The sequence below is a fragment of the Schistocerca gregaria genome, chromosome 8, assembly GCF_023897955.1.
Source record: "Schistocerca gregaria isolate iqSchGreg1 chromosome 8, iqSchGreg1.2, whole genome shotgun sequence".
Lineage (NCBI taxonomy): Eukaryota > Metazoa > Arthropoda > Insecta > Orthoptera > Acrididae > Schistocerca > Schistocerca gregaria.
Window position 1 is genome coordinate 260,795,788 of NC_064927.1, and position 21,667 is coordinate 260,817,454.

The following is a 21,667-nucleotide window of genomic DNA, read 5'->3' on the forward strand; positions in this document are numbered from 1 at the left end:
AGAAAAGCATGGTCCCCTTTTTAAGAAAGCTAAATAACGTCAATATGAGCGTCCACAAAGTAACAACGATACATCCAAGCAAGATTGTCTCCCATGTAGCATCAACCTCTAAACCTCTGCGAGATAGGGCTCACCCCACTCGGGTTAAACATGAGCTCACAACACTAAAATCTCTCTGCTATGTCCAAACGGAATCTTCCCGTCTATTCTCGGCAGAAGACGTAGCAAGCGCTCTCAAAGACGTAAAATCGGGAAAAAGCACCAGGATTTGATGGAGGCCATCCCGAGTTTCTTCCGAATTGTGGAAAATATGCCAAGAGATGTACAATTTTTTACAGATATTATAACATACGGCATAGTACCTCAGCAAATGAAACGATCAAATATAGTTGATATCTTAAAGGCAAGGAAGCCGAGTAACAAACCAAAGAGCTACCGTCCTGCCACATTATTGAACTCTGTATGCAAACTCCTGGAAAGACTTCTCTATAACCGCATTGCCAACAAAATTCTGGAGTCAATTCCAGTGGAGCAAGCCGAGTTTCGCCCTGCGCGCAGCTGTACAGACCAAGTTATGTCACTAACTACGTATGTAGAGGCTGGGCACCAAAGGAAATTAAAAACATCAGCTGTTTTCATAGATCTGTCTGCTGCCTTGGACACTGTCTGTAGACACGGTCAATCGTACAAATTCATGCAAACAATCCCTTGCCTCAAAACTACCGGAGTTCCAGATGCCATGCTTGCTGCCAGAACATTCCAAGTAGTAAAGGAGAACAGATAAGCGTCCAAGGAACCCTGAACAACGGCATACCGCAGGGCTCCGTGTCGGCTCCATTACTGTTGAGCTTGTATATTGCCGATATGCCATCCACATCTCCCAGGCAGTTTGGGTATGCAGACGTTGGGTCTTGGCAACACAATACAAGAACTTTGAAGTCATGGAAACAACCTTGACATCTGACTTGGAGGCAGTAAGTACATACTTTCGTAAATGGAGATTACAGCCAAATTCTACAAAAACCGAAACTACTTGTTTCCGTCTCAGAAATAAATTAGCAAGCAAACAACTTGACGTTCGTCTCGAGGGAAATCGACTCCGATCTAATGAGCATCTAAAGTGCCTTGGAGTCACTTTGGACAGAGCGCTCCATTATAAACGACATCTGCAGCCAAACTAAAGACGAGGAATAATATTCTTCAGAAGCTGTGCGGCACTACTTGGGGATCCTCGGCTGACACGCGGAGTACTGCGCTCCGGTCTGTAAGGACAGTGTTAAAAAAAAAAAAAAAAAAAAAAAACCGGCGTGCAGCTGAACAGCACGATGCGAATTGTCAGCGGAACCACGAGAACAACCTCAACACATTGGCTACTAATTCTGAGCCCCATACCACCTGCGGACCTAAGTCGGAAGAATGCTCTTCTGCGGTAATATAGGAAGATAGTCGACACCGCCCAGCTCCCTATACTCTGCGACATGCCTGATCTGGAAAGAAACAGACTTCGTTCTAGACATCCAACAATGATAACCTCCAAGGACTTGCAAAGTATAAACTTTAATACAATATAGACCTGAAGGGAACAATGGCGAGAGGTGCGGCCTGAGCATTGTCAGGCCCTCCCCTGCACCACGGAGAGACCGCCTGGATATGAACTACCGCGTAAAATATGGTCATCCCTTAACAGAATACACACAAATCACGGAAGATGTGCAGATACTCTTTACAAGCGAGGAAAAACACCAACTCCCAACTGCGCCCGCGGAGCCAACAGACAGACCGTCGACAACATCGCCCAAGAGTGCGACAGAAGAGCATACAGTGACAAGTTCTGTGATTTTTCTGATGGCAATAGACGCCGAAAAATTTATATATAATTTTGATGTTTGTATTTAATTGTATGGCTTTATACTTCATATATATCATATTTTATTGTGTTTTTTGGTATATCTTTGTTTAAACATTGGTAAGAAGCATAAAATGATGTGCATTGCCATACGATAAATGAATAAAATAAAGTACTATAACTATATGACCTTTCGTCAGATGTGGGGGAAGCACCATCTACTCGATGATGCGGTCCAGCTCGCCAGAGCAGGGCAGCCTATAGCAGCCGAACTGACCAGCAGCCAGCCGATCCGCGACGGCGACCCCGCCGAAATCCGTTCCTGCCGTCCAGTCTCCAGCCAAGACGGGAGAGGAAGCACCCAGGTCTCCGCCTCCATACTCCATCCTCTAGTCACCTTTGGGTGTGAACTTAATGGTGCTAGACATTCATTCGAGCTCTTCTTGTTGAACAAACTGTTGTTGCATTACAGTGGATATTTTATTGACAAGTTAGTTTAAGATTGCAATTAGATCCCTGTCTTCTTTTATTTCATTTATACGATAAGTTGTTAGCGCTTCTCTTTCGTCAGCCTCAACTGCGATAAGACTGACAATTCAGCTAGGACATGTTCCGGGGTGGCCAACGAGCGCCACAGTCACACGCTTCTGATTCCTTTTTACCACTCTGGTGCAGGTAAACCGGATGTGGCCCATGCTCAGTGACGAAATGCACCAGTCCTTCGCAATGCTACAGGTGCTTCAATCTTAGCATTTCTCTGATATTAGAGAAGACTGCACAGACTCTTCTTGTGGTATCATAGGTATCCCACTGGTGCTGCCATATGTGCAGTACTACATCTCTTATTTCTTTCTTATTGGCTAGGTATTTGCCCATTATGTTCCTAATTTCATGCATGTTGCCTTTCCTCAGTCGCTGCTGTCCACCTTGTTAACATGTGTAAGTGGGCAGAGGCCCTTTGTTACTGTAAGGCCGCCAGTGGGTAATCTGCCGAGCGCTACGATAGACCTTGCTAGAACATTCCTTTGCACCCTTCCCAAGACCACGGAAGGCCTCACAAGACACAATCTTTGGGTCACACTCTCGACCCGTATCCCTCCAGTGAGAGGATGAACTTCCACGGCGCAGTCTTTTACAGCGAGGAGGATGAAACCTCCGCGGCCCAACGCTTACCATCTTGTGCAACACAGCAAGTACCTTTCTACCTGCTTTCTCAATAAGGGATCCGAAGTTCCAACTGAGATCCAGATACACCCCCAGATATTTCCAAATTGTCTATGTATAGCTGCATCATAGTTCTGACTGATGAGTCACCCATTAACTTCCTCTTCAGTTGCACTCTGTAACACTATTATCGATATTACCTATAATGGTCTTATCTAACTTCTTTGTCTGTTTTTACTTACAGTGGTTACTGTACAACTATGATATTTAATGTAACATCGATGTAAATGTTTTATTCATTAATTTATGATAATTTATGTAACTATAATTAATCTATGCATGTAATTTCAAAAGTAATGTGCGGTGAAACAATGTAAAAATCAAGACTTTAATTGTAATACTGACTCATGCATGGGGAAAGTACGTTTGTAACAATGTAAAACTTGGAGGGAAGTCCCTCCGTAACGGAATTAGCTAGGTGGGAATGGAAAAGGCGGATCTGGCGGTCTAAGTGCAAGAATCCTGTGTGTAATGAGTCAATCGGTGGCTAGCACGCAAAGGGTGCGCGTCTAGTGAACTGAAAGAAGCGAGAAGAACTGTAAGATTATCTAATATAGCCTCGGATGCGCAAGTAATTCGGCTTATCATTCGTGGCATACTTTTGTTTGCTCTGTACTAAGAAAATTCGACTCCAAGAAGAGAATTTTCAGAGCTCGTTATACAGGAAGAGGCATGGACGGTTTTGCCGCCTTTTACGAATAGCACAGGAGACTGACAATGTCGTTCGTCACCTTCATCTCAAACTATCAGTTGAGTATTATACAGCTGCATGGACCAGGTATGTAGTTTCGTTTACAATAAGTTTCTGTTCTGCAAATTTTGTGTTGAGTAACCGTATTTTATCCTTAGTCACTTACCTCGATAGCTTCCTATACCAAATGCTGCGATGAAGCACAGTATCCTATTTTATTGAACTGAAAAGCAGTTACCTTCCTTAACAAAACCTAATAAAATTTGTGGAGTTGTAAAATATATAATTATTTAGTGAGCATAAGTTTTGAAATACTGAACGTTGTTTTCATAAATGGACGGTTAAAGTAGTCAGTTCAAAGATTTTTCTTATTGAAATCTATAGTGTTTCAATTTCATGTATTATGTAGTTAACAGTGTTTCCCGTATTGTGTTATGACTAAAGTGTTCAGTCACGATCTGAATCTACCGATAAATTTGTCTCTGGGTCTCCATGTTAATAGTAGAGCCGGATTTAAATGTCATTTTACAATACAGCAATCAATAATAAACAACTGGCTATAAATATTCAAACTATACTATATCTAGGTATCACATGTTCTACTTCAGCTATATAATATAAGGAGGTGAATGTTCCTTCAGAATGCAAGAAGTAATCAGTACAAATAATTCAATTACTTCGTCACTATTTCAACAGTAGTAATTTCCTGTAATTAAACTAACAAAAGAACCTTTTCTCTAAGTCAGTAGTAAGCATTTGTAAGAATTTTCCCTATAATTATCATTATCCTCCTACTGTAATGTGCAGATAGTAAGTGTCATTGAGAGCTAGCTGTTGTCTAACGCATTAATACTCCTCTGGTCTAATTAAAATCAAATTACTTGCTAAATTGTGCTACTGTATTGTATATTTCCAGAAAAACAGAAGTTCAGTATCAAGTAAAGTCAATCCACATCTACATCTACATCTACATGTACATGATTACTCTGCAATTCACACTTAAGTGCCCGACAGAGGGTTCATCGAACCATTTTCGTACTACTTCTCTACCATTCCACTCTCGAATGGCGCGTGGAAAAAAGGAACACCTAAATCTTTCCGTTCGAGCTCTGATTTCTCTTATTTTATTATGATGACCATTTCTTCCTACATAGGTGGGTGTCAACAAAATTCGGAAGAGAAGGATGGTGATTGAAATTTCGTAAATAGATCTCTCCGCAAAGAAAACCGCCTTTGTTTCAGTGACTGACAAGTGAACTCGCGTATCATATCAGTGACACTCTCACCACTATTGCGCGAAAGCATAGTTCTGGGTAGAACTTTGCCTAATTGGGCTCTGAACAGTTTCTTTTTCGGTAATTACAGCTTACTTAATTAGTAATAGAATCTTAGTTCAATTTTTGTTTGTGTTGCTACTGCTTCCTTTCAATAGGAATCTTCAGGGCAACAAAATTATCTCAATACCTCACCATTACACATTTTCACAGTCACAAGGTTAAAAATCCTTTCAAGGGATAATATTATCGGCTTATTTATATTTTAATGGCAGCCGGTAGTGATGTAACGTATATTGATTTCTAGGAATTATTGTCAATTTAGATCTTTTAAATCAGGTCGGTAGTGTCTAATGCTGCACTACATCTGTTCTCGAATTGGAGACGGCCGTTACCTTGCGAAAGGATCATGAGGTCATCAGCATAAGCAATGTCTCCCGACACAGACGCTTCCTCCTGCAGGGACTGGAGCAGTATCTCCGTACTCATGTCACAAAAGCGAGCCACAAACATCATTTGGTGATACGTTTGTAAAAAATTATGTCGTGTGACGTCATCTGTGCCAACATATTACACAATAATTTCTTTTTTTTCTTTCTTTTTTTTTTCTTTTTTTTTTTTTTTTTTTTTTTTTTTACAACCGTATAGCAGCTCAAGAGACTGTATCTCCCGAGAGCAAGAGAACAGCACAGGCTGCTACAGGTCGTCTAAGGGACCAGATACCTCCAGCCTTACCCCTAAAACGTGTAGGTCCAAGTAGGCGAGTGAGCCGATTCGGCCCTCAGGTTGTAACCTCCCCCTCACTTATCGACCTTAATGACAGTGAAAAATTAAACCGCCTGTACCTAATGGAAATTTGGGAAAAGCAATCGTCACCGAAGTCAATCTGTCGGTAAAGAGGGAGGAAAGGGTTACATCTAAATGAAAGGAAAAATGCAAATGAAACTGGTGGAAATTAATTTTGAAAAGGGGTAAAGTTAATAAAGAAAGTAAATGTGCGGCCGTTACGTTAACAATTAACTAGTGGTAAGTAGATATTTGAGATTTGGGGAAATTACGGTCGACAGTCCTATGGAAAATTACTATAGTAACTGAAAAAGAAAGGTTATTACACATATAATTAGCACTAGAAGCGTGGCAACTGAAGGTTGACACATATAGAGTGAAAACTGAAAGTTTGTCAGAAGTAATAAATTTCGCTACACTCTGACTTCGTTTAGCAAAAGAATTAATAAAACCGGAAAACTGAAAGTTAATTTAGTGACTTAAATTAATAGTGAACTTTGTTTCTGAAGCACTACGAAATTCAATAAAATAAGGTTAGTCTTGGGCTACCTCAACAATCATTTCAAAAGCTTCTTGAATCCACGCAATTTAGAAATAAAAGATGTAACTTTGAACTTGAATTAAATGATTTTGAACAACTAACAATAGTAAAATTTAGTACGTACCAAGCTGAGCTGCAGTCACAGGTAAGCTAAAATATGGTAACGAAACTCCCACTCTTAATTTGTGCTTGTGTAATCTAAATATTGTAGCCAGCTATGAATACTTTAACTGAACTTTGAAATTAAAGCAGTGAAATGGAATGATATTACTTTAATGCTGGTGTTTGAATTTCAACGACACTCGAGTTCATTTCGGAAAGGGAAGGGACCCTGCTTGGTAACGCAATTGGGACAATGAGCAACAAAGGTTCATGCTAAGTTGCTGTAATTTTGTGATTTGAACAGTTTGAAAAGCTGAGGTCTGTCATACAGTTCTAAAACTTTACGTGCTTCCAGTCTTCCCTTGTTGGTTGATTGAAGGTTTGAAGCCGTCGATCGAGGAGGTGGCGACAGTCACTCATTGTCGGCCGTCGCTGTTGCAGAAGCTGGATGTTGGTGCGCCCTCTTCTCGACACGGTCACCAGGCGAAACGGGCTCTTGATGTGCGCCAGCTAATGCTTCCCGTCCGCGACACCGTGTCAGAAACTATCATAGCAAGTCGAGCGCAATTACATGCTGCCAAACCCCGAAAGCGCGGCAACTCACGGGAGCGTCACACAACACACCTGCTCCACCGCCCTACTGCCACCAGACTGTCTCTCTGACCGCGCTCCACGCGACAGAGTTAACACTACCAAAGATCCTAAACACTCTGGTTCTCCACACGACCTATCGATGTATTCGTTTGATAGCATAGTTTTCCCTAGGCCACACCCAGCGTATAAATACAATTAATATTCACAATATATATAAACAGGAAAACAATTACAATATATAAAGACACAGAAATGTCATATCTTCAGATAACAAAATAAGGAAAAAAATTATAGTGCAGCAGATGGAAATAGGAGGATATACATTTCCGGCGTTACAAGGTTAATAGGATCTTCTCTGGACTTGTTCTGTCGGAACCCAAACTGCCGCTCGTACATATCAGCCGACTCCTGATGGCTTCGAGGCCTGGACCAGAGCAATTTTTCAAAAGCGTTATCTGGCGTATACAATAAACAAATTGGTCTGTATGACTTAGGTTAGTTCGGATCTCTGTCCTGCTTCCACAAGACTACTACGACGGCGTGCTGAAAAATAATGCCCCTGAATTTCTTATTCTGTTCTCAATATCGGTTGAGGTATTAGGCCTATATGTCATGGATTTTACATTACAGACGAACCCTACTGCAGACTAATCCACCAACCCACCTGCCCACACACACACACACACACACACACACACACACACAGGCGGACGGGTATAGCAGATTATTCTCATGGGCAAGACCGATAAACCTGCCCTCTTAATAAGGTCGATTAACATCGAGCGTTACGGTACAGAACGTAACGTCAGAACGTTCCACTATGCATTTCAGATGGCGGCACATTCACACAGCTCGTCAATCGAACAGAACACTACCGCCAAGAATTCTCGGGAAGGAAACCTTGTCGCTGACATTGGGAGGGTGACATTGGTGTCGTCTGCTAACATAGGAAGTGTGTTTAACCTCTCTGCATTCACTTATGTCATAGCATTTGACTTTATGTCTTCATTCTTCATATTCTTTACTGTTCTCTCTCTTTTTTTTTTTTTTTTTTTTTTTTTTTTTTTTTTTTTTTTTTTTGAACCACACTGCCGACAACCTGTTAGACAACGTAAAAAGTTGGTACAATGTGGCACAATGAATTAAAATTATTGCACAGTATTCTCATAGTTACAATACATACAGCTCAGGAAATTTGACTAATTAATTATATGCGACAGGAACGAAAACGAAATCAACAAAGACTGGGAATCGTCCACATGGAGTGTCTATGCAACTACAGGAAGGAAAAAATGTCATACATACGCATTACAGTATCGTAGAAAATTAAAAAAGTGCTTTAAGAATAGTCAAGTCATAAAACATCTCCAATTCCAAAAGATTTTGCATCAAGCAGTTTTGCTGTGCTTCAAAGAAATTACAGGAAAACAGCGAGTAGCTGACATCTTCTTCTTCTTTCTCCTGATAGTGGCAGGAAGAATTGTCCTTGAAGCCTTTGTGATGTAAGTAGAAAGGAGTTGAACCAGAGTTAATTAGTGGCCAAAGCGGAACGAACGTTCTTGACGAACGTCGTACATTAAATTTTCCCTCTGGCTGGAAAATGAAAGAGAAAACAGTGTCGTACAAACACTTCAAACCGCCACCTCGTAGTTGATCAAAGGAGTATGCACAGGATGATTCAAGAGGTTGTTCATGATTTTAAGGAGCTGATAGAGTAGTCGAAACAATCTATTCTGCAACAGGAATTTCCGGCGTTAGCAGTACACGTTCATGCCAAGATAGTTATCAGCTTCCTCTTCACTCTAGATCTTAGAAACTACGACGTCCTTTTAATTTCCGAATGGATTGCTGCGTAGTACTGATCTTTACGGTAGACTGAAAGGTGCCAATCCTCCTCTACTTCTTTCTGGGATAGTTCTGCATCCATATGTTACATCGGAGGCTGAGAGAATGAGGTGCAGTACAGGGACAGAAACGTTGGTGTCCTTTGTCAGTTGTTCGGCCTTGTCATTGTTGACCAAACATAAATCAGCAGATAGGAGACTTTCATTCCTCTTCGTCTGCTTAGCAATGATTCTCGTGCGATTTGCTCTATTTGAACATTCATCTTACTGTCCTAGTTTGGTGTTTCAAGAAACTGCAAAACGCTCGTTCAGTCTAACGCTATGAGTAGGATCTGGAGCACACATGACGACCAAGTTTGGGAGCCTCTCGAATCGTTGCCTCCTCAGCGGTGAAAACTGAACTGCATGGAGATAGACGGAACTGCCTGTACTAGCTCAGCTTTGGGGTAAGAGACGCACATCCAACTGCAGAAGTCTCTTGATACTGAGAGACATCAGTATACACATGAACGAACTGCGGTCAATAAAAATTCTTGTAAGCACTGTAACTCGCACTGAGTGTGCCAATACAATTTTCCATAAAACTTCAATAACGAATTTCGAAGTTTTTCTGTTGAACCCAGAGTTTACCCACTGAGTGTAACACTGCCACTAGCAAACTGCAAAAGTTCCTCTTTTTCGATGTAGCACTTCTGAGCGAAAAATTGTCTCTCATTTCTCGTAGAAGGTTGAGCAGTTTTCTGTTAGGCTGCTGACTCTCGTGGCAAATAAATTTCTCGGCAAGTATGATGTCGAACATACAGCGCAGACTCAGGAACTTCTATTAGTAAGCCGTTAGTAGGAGTCGGTCGCATAGCTCCAAGGCAAATTCGCAGGCAGCAGAATTGTACCATGTCTAGTTTTCGAAGTGGGCATTTAACGATGTTGTGAAATCAATGAGCAAACGAGGCCCTTGTACATGATTAAGAGACTGTACGCGTCTGCTTCCCACGAACTGCTACCTACAGGTCTCATTTCGTTAACGCTGCTTTGTATCTTGATTAATTAGGTATGTGATCAGAAGCACATGTCAAATACCATACCTAAAAATTTCTCTTAAATCACCAGCGGAAATAAGAGACCTCCTAATAAAATGGTTGAGCTTGTCGATAGTATCCTTCTTCGGCTGAAGATTTCTCCATGGAAACTCCTAGGCCCTTGATGTCCGATAAACTGGTTAATACGTAAGCTTTATTTTCTTAACATATGATGGAAGCTGCGTAAGGTCTTGGATCTTTTTGTTATGAGTGTCCTCATACAAAAGTGACCAAATAAGTGAAAGAGAAAAATTATTTAGACTTTAAAATACCTGGATAAAGGAAAAGGCTACAATGTGCATAAATAATGAATAGGTCAACGATTTTTATTAAAAGTAATTTTTATAGCGCAGAATTCAGTTCTCTTAAAGGAGAATATACAGTTTCTGACGTTCTTTTGGGGTCAGAAATAGAACAACAAACACAACAAACAGAGGATGAAGTAAATATTCTCTGTGTATTGCTTCCAAATACTGTTTATGTCCTTGTACCTATGTACAGGCTGATTCAAAAGGTTGTGCACGAATAGGAGGAGGGGATACAGCAGTGGAAAACAACAACTTTGGAAGGAATCCAGAGCCAGTAAAAGGTTTGAAACGCCAGGAATACCAAGGACAGTCAACGCATACGCGCTCTAAGTTCAGCAAAAATACCACTGATGTGCTGGTTCTGAGTGCTTATATCAGCTTGTCATTCAAGTGCGCTCCTATGTTGTAATGCCTTAAGATCGGGTGGAGCAATTGTTGTGTACGTACACGTGATTTTCATTCTCACACTGTGAGCTACATAATTAAAGCCCGCTGCTGCCCGCACCGAAACAGAGTTTATTGTGCGGTATCGTTCCCTGTATCTCTTGTAAAGCCAATACCCTTGAACAGTGCTAGGAGATACTTTACCAGTGCTTTGCTAGACACTATTTCTTCAGGTCTAGCTGATCCGAATATTCTGTGTCTTTTAATCTCCAATGCCTCGCGTTCGAAGATCAAATGTGATGTGGTTTCCTCGCCTACACCACACATCCTACATTTGGGATCTCCTTCTATTATCTTCATTGTATGTAGCTATTTTTTGAAATTTCCATGGCTTGTCAATAGTCCAACCATGAGTTCCATTTCTCCCCTGTCCAAGCTCATTATTGAGAGACTTCTCTTAGAACATGGCCCCGGCATGAATACCTTGACATGTTTTTGCTTTTGAACCTTACCCCAATATTCTACATGCTGTCTCCTTGTCCAGTCTTGTACTTTTATTTTGATCATGACGTTGGTGATTGTCAGGACAGGTTCCGGTCCAATAAATGGTGTCATCGCTCCTATCCTGGCCAACCTATCGACTTGCTCATTTCCAGTAATTCCTGAGTGACCAGGAACCCACAATAGGTTTACCCTATTCCTTTCCCTAAGCTCCATAAAAACTTTGTGGCATTCTGCCACGATCTTTGACCAAGTTTCAGAAGCTGCCAATGATTTCAGGGCTGCTTGGCTGTTTGAATAAATAAAAATTCTACGACCTCTGTAGCACCTCCGCAAATTCTCCTCCACGCACGCCCTGACAGCAGATATTTCTGCTTGAATCACATTGGCCATCTTCCCTAGAGAGATTGCACTCTCCAGCCTTGGCTACACTCCTTATACCCCGGCCCCGACGTCTTCGTCTGTTTTTGAACCGTCAATGAACCAGACTATGTCCGCAGTACGAAGTCGAAATTTGTTCTCTCAGAGCTCACTATTCCATTTACTACATTGAAAGGCTTGTTGAAGCTGCTGGGCATTTCACCAACCATGCCTATGTCTACCTCACTCACTATTTTAGTGTGAGATTCTGGATACCCCGGTGAGTTCCAGTTTTTGCCAGTCTTAAAGTTGTGTGCCCCAGCCGCTGCCTCCTTCTTTACCCACAGGTATAATGGGAGCATGTTCACTGTGGCTCCCATCCCAGCAGTGGGTGTGTTGCTAATTCTGCCTGTAATGACTAAGCAGGTCAATCTCTGCACCACCTCTTTAGCAGCTACCTGCTGTTCTACCTTTCTGCACCACACTGTAGCCCCATAATTGAACACAGGTTTTACTACCGTGGTGTATATCCAGTACGTGGGGCTTAAGCCCCAGAGTTTACCACAACTCTCCTGATACTAAGTAGAGTACCTTTCGTCTTGGAACAGGTGCTCTTTATGTGAGGGGTCCAAGCTTGAGATTCCAACATGTGTTTTGGATCAGCTTCCTCGTAAATGGTACTACAACAGTCTTCTCAGGACTGACCCTTAGATCCTGTTTCCGGCACCAATATTGCACAGTGTTCAATACTCCTTGTGCCACAGCTCTGAGTGTACTAGAAAATTTGCCAAGTATTACCATGACAAGATCGTCAGCGTATCCCTGGCAAAAGTACTGTCTAGAATTTAATTCTACAATGAGTTCATTCACCACAAGGTTCCACAGTAGACGGGACAGGACCCATTCTTGTGGACAGCCTCTGGTGGTGTTGATTACCATTTTCTCTTGCATCATGGGGACTTCTACCTTTCTACCACTAAGCATGGCTCTAATCCACTTGCAAATGGTGGTCTCCAAGCCATGCACGTCTGCTGCCTAAACCAAGGATTCGAAGGTCGTGTTGCTAAAAGCCCCTTCGATATCGAAGAAGATGCATAGGGCTATTTCCTGAAAATGTAGTGCTTTCTCCACCTTCCCAAGAAGATAGTGGTGTGCACTTTTACTCGATTTTCCTGGTTAGTATGCATGTGGATTATGTGTAGAGGGACCCAAGTTAACCACCTCTCCCTAACATGCGTGTTGACCAGTTTTTCTAATGTTTTAAGAAGAAAGGAGGATAGACTGACTGGTCTCATATCCTTGGCCTTGGTATGATCAGTTCTCCCTGGCTCTGGAATGAAGACAACCTTCACTGTCTTTCAGACGTTAGGAATTATTCCTTGATGTTAGGCTAACCCTAAATAACCTGCATACGAATCTTATTAAATTCACTCCTGCTTGTTGCTGGAAAAATTCCATGTGGGCCAGGTGACTTAAACGGTTGGAATGTTCCCACTACCCATTGGATGTTACTATGGTCACCACTTTCTCTGGCAGATTCCCAGTTCTCCCTTCGAATGCCTGAAAACCGATATCTCACAGGGATCTCGTCCTGGTCCATGTTGCCTGTTAGAGGACGTTGAGGAAAATGAGCCATGCGGAGTAGTTGCAGCGTTTCAAGTGCTGTCAATGTATACTCCCTACCCTCTTTCCTTAAAGTTTCTCCTGGATTAGTTCGTATCCTAGTGAGGATTTTGTTAAGTCTGGCCTGAACAGCCATACCCCCTACCTCGTCATAGAATACCTTCCATGACGCCTGTTTTGCTTGCTTAGTTGCAAGATTGTATTTGACAAAGGTCTCTCAAAATTCTGCTCATTGTCCTTTCCTTTTTACAAGGTTAAACAGTCTTCGTATCCGTTTCCCCTGTGATTCCAGGATGTTGTTCCACGAAGATACATTCCTATTCGTGTACTTCTTGGTGATTGAATAGTTGTCATGGTATGAGGCACTGATGGCAGAGGTCACTGCTTCTGCTACCTCCCCAAACTCTACTGGGTTTCTTATCGAAGTACTGACTTCCGATAGGCCTGAGTCAAGGTTCCTCCCATATGCCTCCCATTCCGTTTTCCTGGGATTCCTATAGGACATGGTCTGTCTAATCCCCATTTCGACCTCGAGCTTAATATGCACGTGGTCTGATGAGGATCGCCACGGAAGTACCTCAACATCACACAGGCAGTTCATAGGCACAAGTTCCATGTCTGGATGACTACCGTCCTGTTGTGAAACGGCACCACGATACTGCAGCGTGAGAGAGGTAAGACGAGAGGACGCAGGATGCCCGCGGTATGCAGTTGTGCCGTCAGGGTTCCATGAGTCACCACCAACCGTGACCAGAAGCCACAGACAATAGCTCCCCACACCATGACGCCAAAAGTGACACCACTGCGCCATTGGAAGAACGGAATTTATCCGTATGTCGCCACCATACTCACCCAACATGATCATCCGAGATAATAGTGAACCGCCATTCATCGCTGCACACAACGCGACGCCATTCATCTACGGGTCGCTGCAACACTCCAGATGCACCCGTTTGTATTGTTGTGTTAGCGGCAGCCTACACGTGGGAAGATATTTTCCTAGTCTCAACTGTTGCTGGTCTCCGACCAATGGTGCGGGATGACACAAAATGTCGCGGGATGCGAAGGTGTTACGCTGTGCTTGGTGCACAATACGTCGATTCTGCCTTGGGGTGGTCAGGGGTGGTCAACCGGATTCATCTGGCCCAAAACTTACCGTTAATCATAAGTTTTGACCTGACTCTATAGTATCGAAACAGGAAGCGTAGCGATGGAAACTCTTTCATAGGAGTTACTTTGGAGTGGCCTTTGACTTCTATACTGAAAATCGTCGAAATCTGCCAGTCGATGAGTGTGGCCCATTGTTAATAATACTCGTCATGAGTGACATGACATTATTAATTTTCAATATTAAGAAATGCATCCTGCGATGCAAATGTAATGACGTTAATATAAATTTAGTGTACTTGCTTGTAGCTAAAATAGAGTGAAATGAAATAAAAATAAACGAAATGGAACGACGAACAGACTGTATAGCTGGCAGACGAGTTGGATCCAACATGTCTAAACTACGTTTCCAGATCACGCATTCCGTATCGTAAAATGTCCTGGAGACCATTCGTTATATTAAGTTAGACTTAGGCAAGCTTTTGCAGAAGAATATTGCCTTATAAATTCATAGACGTCAAACGATTTTTCTGGCCATTGCACGTTAAAGAAGAAAAGTACATACCGATGCTAGAATGGCTTCGCACGGGCAAACAGCCATAAGATATTGAAATGTTTTGGATAACGTGTTAATTTCGTAGTAGGGACGATGTTCCAACACAGAACTCGGAGAAAGTGGAAACGCACCCAACACGCCGTGACCTGCTTTAAGCTCACGGCCACACTGACTCGCCAGGGTAGACAGCCACGCGTGGGCAGTGAGAACAAGTGGCGTGCATTTCTCTAAAAAGCAGTACAACCGCCCCTACTGGAACGGGAGTACACTGAACTCTGTTGTGTTAAGGCAGTTGAGTGTATATATCAATAAAGGAGATTTCTTTAATTCATCCACTACGAGACTACTGACATCGTAACTGTCGAGTAACTCAGTAATAAACATAAGTCTCTTTGATCACAAATATACTTTTGTATTGCTATATACTTAATTTCGAAATCTTTGCACATTACGTAGGAGCTAGATTCAGATCTTTATGTGACAGTTAAGATACTGAATTTTCCTGGTTTTCTTGAATGATTTCAGGAGAATGACGAGATGAACACTTCGGAAAAGGTAAGTTACGTTTCAGCCCCAACGCTGACCAAACCAAGCTTTTGCTTCCTAAGTAATGACGACGTATTCCTTGGAGCGCCGTTGCTTCACATTCTAGGGTCTAGCTACATGCGAAATATATTTATAAGTCGGTCCGTGAATGTTTCTTAGCCTGTTACGGGAAGGTTTCTATCTGACTACACTCATTACACTAATTTCGGACGCACTTCAGATATGAATTTGCAAATACGTTTACTGAAAACATTTGCAGTTATATTTGTTTCATCAGGAGAAAGAAAACTGGCGTTCTACGGATCGGAGAGTGGAATGTCAGATACCTTAATCGGGCAGGTAAGTTAGAAATTTTAAAAAGGGAAATGGATAGGTTAAAGCAGATGTAGTGGGAATTAGTAAAGTTCGGTGGTAGGAGGAACAAGACTTTTGGTCAGGTGGAGACAGGGTTATAAATACAAAATCAAACAGGGGTAATGCAGGAGTAGGTTTAATAATGAATAAAAAAATAGGAGTGCGGGTAAGCTACTACCAACAGCATAGTGACCGCATTATTGGCGGCCAAGATAGACACGAAGCCCATGCCTACTATAGTAATACAAGTTTATATGCCGGCTGGCTCTGCAGATGATGAAGAAAATGATGAAATGTATGATGAGATAATTTATTCAGGTAATGAAGAGAGATGATGATTTAATAGTCATGGGTGACTGGAATTCGAGAGTAGGAAAAGGGAGAGAAGGAAACATAGTGGGTGAATATAGATTGGGGGAGAGAAAGGAAAGAGGAAGCCGTCTGGTAGAATTTTGCACAGAGCATAACTTAATCATAGCTAACACTTGGTTCAAGAATCATAAAAGAAGGTTGTATACATGGAAGAATCCTGGAGACACTAGAATGTATCATATAAATTATACAATGGTAAGACAGAGATTTAGGAACCAGGTTTTAAATTGTAAGACATTTCCAGGGGCAGATGTGGACCCTGACCACAATCTGTTGGTTATGAACGGTAGATTAAAACTGAAGAAACTGCAAAAATGTGGGAATTTAAGGAGATGGGACCTGGATAAACTGACTAAAACAGAGGTTGTACAGAGTTACAGGGAGAGCATAAGGAAACAATTGACAGGAATGGGGGGAAGAAATACAGTAGAAGAAGAATGAGTAGCTCTGAGGGATGACGTAGTGAAGGCGGCAGAGGATCAAGTAGGTAAAAAGACAAGGGCTAGTGGAAATCCTTGGGTAACAGAAGAAATACTGAATTTAATTGATGAAAGGAGAAAATATAAAAACGCAGTAAATGAAGCAGGCAAAAAGGAATACAAACGTCTCAAAAATGAGATTGACAGGACGTGCAAAATGGCTAAGCAGCGATGGGTAGAGGACAAATGTAAGGACGTAGAGGCTTATCTGACTAGGGGTAAGATAGATACTGCCTACAGGAAAATTAAAGAGACCTCTGGAGAAAAGAGAACCACTTGTATGAATATCAAGAGCTCAGATGGAAACCCAGTTATAAGCAAAGAAGGGAAAGCAAAAAGGTGGAAGGAGTATATAGAGGGTCTATACAAGGGCAATGTACTTGAGACCAATATTATGGAAATGGAAGAGGATGTAGATGAAGATTAAATGGGGGATACGATACTGTGTGAAGAGTTTGACAGGGCACTGAAAGATATAATTCGAAATAAGGCCCGGAAGTAGACAACATTCCATTGGAACTACTGACGGCCTTGGGAGAGCCAGTCCTGACAAAACTCTACCATCTGGTGAGCAAGATGTATGAGACAGGTGAAATACACTGACACTTCAAGAAGAATATAATAATTCAAGCAGGTGTTGACAGATGTGAAAATCACCGCACTATCAGTTTAATGAGTAACTGCTGCAAAATACTAACGCGAATTCTTTACAGACGAATGGAAAAACTTGTAGAAGCCGACCTCGGGGAAGGTCAGTTTGGATTCCGCAGATATGTTGGAACACGTGAGGCAATACTGACCCTACGACTTATCTTAGAAGAAAGATTAAGGAAAGGCTAACCTACGTTTCTAGCATTTGTAGACTTAAAGAAAGCTTTTGACAATGGTGACTGGAATACTCTCTTTCAAATTCTAAAGATGGCAGGGGTAAAATACAGGGAGCGAAAATCTACTTACAATTTGTACAAAAACCAGATGGCAGTTATGAGAGTCGAGGGGCATGAAAGGGAAGCTGCGGTTGGGAAGGGAGTGAGACAGGGTTGTAGCCTGTCCCCGATGTTATTCAATCTGTATATTGAGCAAGCAGTGAAGGAAACAAAAGAAAAATTCGGAGTAGGTATTAAAATCCATGGAGAAGAAATAAAAATGTTGAGTTTCGCCGATGACAATGTAATTCTCTCAGAGACAGCTAAGGACTTGGAAGAGCAGTTGAACGGTATGGACACGGTCTTGAAAGGAGGATATAAGATGAACATCAACAAAATCAAAACTGGGATAATGATATGAAGTCGAATTAAATCGGGTGATGCTGAGGGAATTAGATTAGGAAATGAGAGACTTAAAGTATTAAAGGAGTTTGGGGAGCAAAATAACTGATGATGGTCGAAGTAGAGAGGGTATAAAGTGTAGTCTGGCAATGGCAAGGAAAGCGTTTCTGAAGAATAGAAATTTTTTAACATTGAGTACAGATTTCAGTGTCAGGAAGTCGTTTCTGAAAGTATTTGTAGGGAGTGTAGCCATCTATGGAAGTGAAACATGGATGATAAATAGTTTGGACAAGAAGAGAATAGAAGCTTTTGAAATGTGGTGCTGCAGAAGGATGTAGAGTGTTAGATGGGTAGATCACGTAACTAATGAGGAGATATTGAATAGAATTGGGGAGAAGAGGAGTTTGTGGCACAACTTGACTAGAAGAAGGGACCGGTTGGTAGGACATGTTCTGAGGCATCAAGGGATCACAATTTTAGCATTGGAGGGCAGCGTAGTGGGTAGAAATCGTAGAGGGAGACCAAGAGATGAATACACTAAGCAGATTCAGAAGGATGTAGGTTGCAGTAAGTACTGGGAGATGAAGAAGCTTGCACAGGATAGAGTAGCATGGAGAGCTGCATCAAACCAGTCTCAGGACTGAAGACAACAACAACAACAAACTTTAATTAGTTTTACAAATTTCTCCCTGGCCTCCGTTACTGCTTGCTCAATGTACGAATTGAATAACATAGAGGAAAGGCTACAACCCCGTCTCATTCTTTTTCTCAGTTGCTGCTTCCCGTTCGTGTACTTCGACTGCAGTCTGGATGCTTTTGTAAACTGTAGATAACCTTTTGTACCTTTTATTCAAGGTAACTTCGGAATTTCAGAGAGTATACACCAGGTTACCCTTTCTGAATCGGACAAATGCTATAAAGATGAATTTATCTTTCTGATACCTGTCTTGCATAAACCACAGGGTGAGTATTGCTTGACACATTCCTGTGTTTCTGCAGAAGCCAAATAATCTTCTCCAGGTCCGTTTCTATCAATCGTTCCAGCCTTGTATAGATAATTGTAGCCAGTGCTTGACAGCCATGACGTATTAAACTGACGGTTCAGTAATATTCCCAACTGTCGGCGCCTACTTCTACTTACACTGACTTTCTTAAAGTCTTATAATCTGAGAGTGTTTGGCTTGTCCCATGCACCCCACATGCCAAATGGGCAATGTTGTTATTGTTGGTTCTCCCAAAGGTCTTAAGAATTATCAAAAAATGTTGTTTGCACTGTTTCGTCATAGAGTTTTCAGAGCTCTTTCAAATTCTTCACTAATTTCATCGTCATCTAATTTCTCTTGTATTTCCATAGTGTTTTCTCTTTTTCAAAATTCTTTTCTTTATACGTCCTGTGTATCCCTTCCATATTTCACATTTCGCTCTTTTACATAGTGCTGGGTTCCCATCTGAGGGCTCCTATTTTTGGTAAGTGACATTATTGTCATGTTATCTGTTAAACAAGTTAAACAATGTCCTAATTAGTTGTTCGGACAGAAAATATTTTTATATGCTTTCTAGGTAAGATAATCTAAAATTGTTCATTGTTTATTAATCAATAGAGATGTTATTGTTACCATAGGTACCAGCTATATGCAATGTCCTTAAATGATAGGGCATAGTTTGTACGAGATTAGTACATTTATTTTGCTGGCAAGCAAGTAAATTTCAGGTATGTGCGAATATTTTCTGTATTCACGTTTTTAGTAGTTTTTGACATTGGCTGGAAACACGAGGGAAAACTAAGCTTTCTAAAGATACAACATTACTGGAAGTAGTTAGTACCAAGAATCATTCGACAATTTCACTTGTATGGAGAACATTGGCGAAATATTTTGGAGATTTCACGGCAAATGGCTGGGGGTGCACTTACAAGTATTCAGTACCCGTTACATGATCTGACTCCCGAAAAATGTTACTAAAAATTGGCGGTCACAGTGTTAAATTTTAATTTTGCTATGCCATTAATTTACTTTGATAACCAGCAGCGAATTTTTGAACAAAACATGTATCAACGTGCGCCCGTAAAAGCAGCGATTAAAGTTTTTTTTTACTATGCCACGTTAGATGTATTTTAATAACAGGTTACTAATTTTAGAATATGGCATACGCACACTAACGCCGGTAAAAGGGACGGTCGTAATTTTAATTTCTAATTTTGATATGTAATTTTTAATGTACTTTAATAAGCACTTGCAAATTTAAAAGCACAAGATACGAACATGAGCTCCTGTAAAAGCGGCAGTTTTCTTACGTCTTGTTAAATGTAACTTAATAACGGGTTGTGAATTTTGGACATATCTCTTTTATTGCCCATAAAAGTGGTGGTTATTTGCAACAGCCTACTGATGTTGTGTTTTGTACTGCGTTAGGCTTAATGAGGTAGTTCTCCTCCGAAGTGTATATCTCAGTGTACATCTCCGAATAGTATACACCTTGCTTCTTTACCTTTGAGTGTACCCAACCACGGAGTTCACTATAACTGTGAAACAGCCGACTTATTCCATTTTATGTCTGGTATACAGCCAGATATATTTAATGTGCGGCCACTGGTTACTGTAAATGTGATTTACGCTCTTAAGTTGCATCGGTTTTTTTTATTTCATTTTGTGTTAGAGCACAATGTAATTTTTCAGTTCTGAAGATGCGAGCGTCTGACGAGCGGAACGAGTATTAAAGGAAAGTTTTACGCGAATTGTAACTGCTTCACAGTATTATTTCTTATCGTCGTCGTTTCCCCTCCAGGCGATGCCTGGGGTCGCTTAATTTGTGTCTAGCCAGGCCTGGGGAAGTGTACACGAATACCTGGGACTGAAGTCGAAGACATGAAGATCAAGTTTAACCGATGAAACGTCCCCTTAGAAAAATTTATGAATGACTGTGCTGATAAACCTGTTACTTTATTTGATTTTCAAACAGCTGAGCAGAACTGAACGTACTCAGACATTTCGCTCTTTACCTATTCTGATCAACACTAAACTGACACACAATATTTTTAGAGCAACGAAGTATGACTTTCAAAAATCCCTACAAAAGAATGGCCCTGACTAACATTAACCTATACCTTTCACAAATCACTTACCTCACAAAAATCTTCGTTACTCGAACTACTGCAATACAGCGAGCGCCAGTACTGCCAGCTAAATAAAGGATTCTAACTACTGAAGGCACTAACTACTGATAGGCATAGTTAGCAAATGAAAGATTTTGATAGAGAACAAACAATGTATTTACTACAAATGTTATCTATATTATTATGTTTTAATGATGTTTTCTGTATCTTTGTAATTGTATTCTCATGTTATAAAATTGTAATGGACACCAGTTCATCAAATTAAGTAACTTGTAAGCATTAATTTCACTGCACACATTTCTGTTGGTCACAGTATATGCACAATATGTGAGAAGTTGGGACCGTTAGTGTTTGTACGTGCGTTAATAATTCAGCAAGGGACTGGTTAATACCAGTGCTGGTTCTAAGGACAATGCCAAAAACGTTGTGAGTGCACAAGTGGTGGTTCATGGACTTGCTATATTGTCCGCAAGACTCTTCGATGGTGATTGTGCACCTGCACAGTCGCAACCGATGGCTGCTCGCCGTCTCTACGAGGACTACAGTGGGTCTGTATCTTTGATGGCCCACCAATACCGTTATTTCTACGACTTCAGTGGGTCTGCCCCTCTGGTGCCCCACCAATACCATAATCTCTACCAGGACTACAGTGGGTCTGCTCTATGATGACCTACCTACCAATATTCTTCAAAACTTCGACTGACTCTGCTGTGGGTTTG

At 41.3% G+C, this 21,667-nt stretch overlaps 1 protein-coding gene across 1 annotated transcript in view; it reads right to left on the reverse strand.

Annotated features, from left to right (window-relative positions):
• The window catches only part of LOC126284978 (alpha-tocopherol transfer protein-like), a 295,767-nt gene that overhangs the window by 190,714 nt on the left and 83,386 nt on the right, over positions 1 to 21,667 (reverse strand). The window lies entirely within an intron of this gene.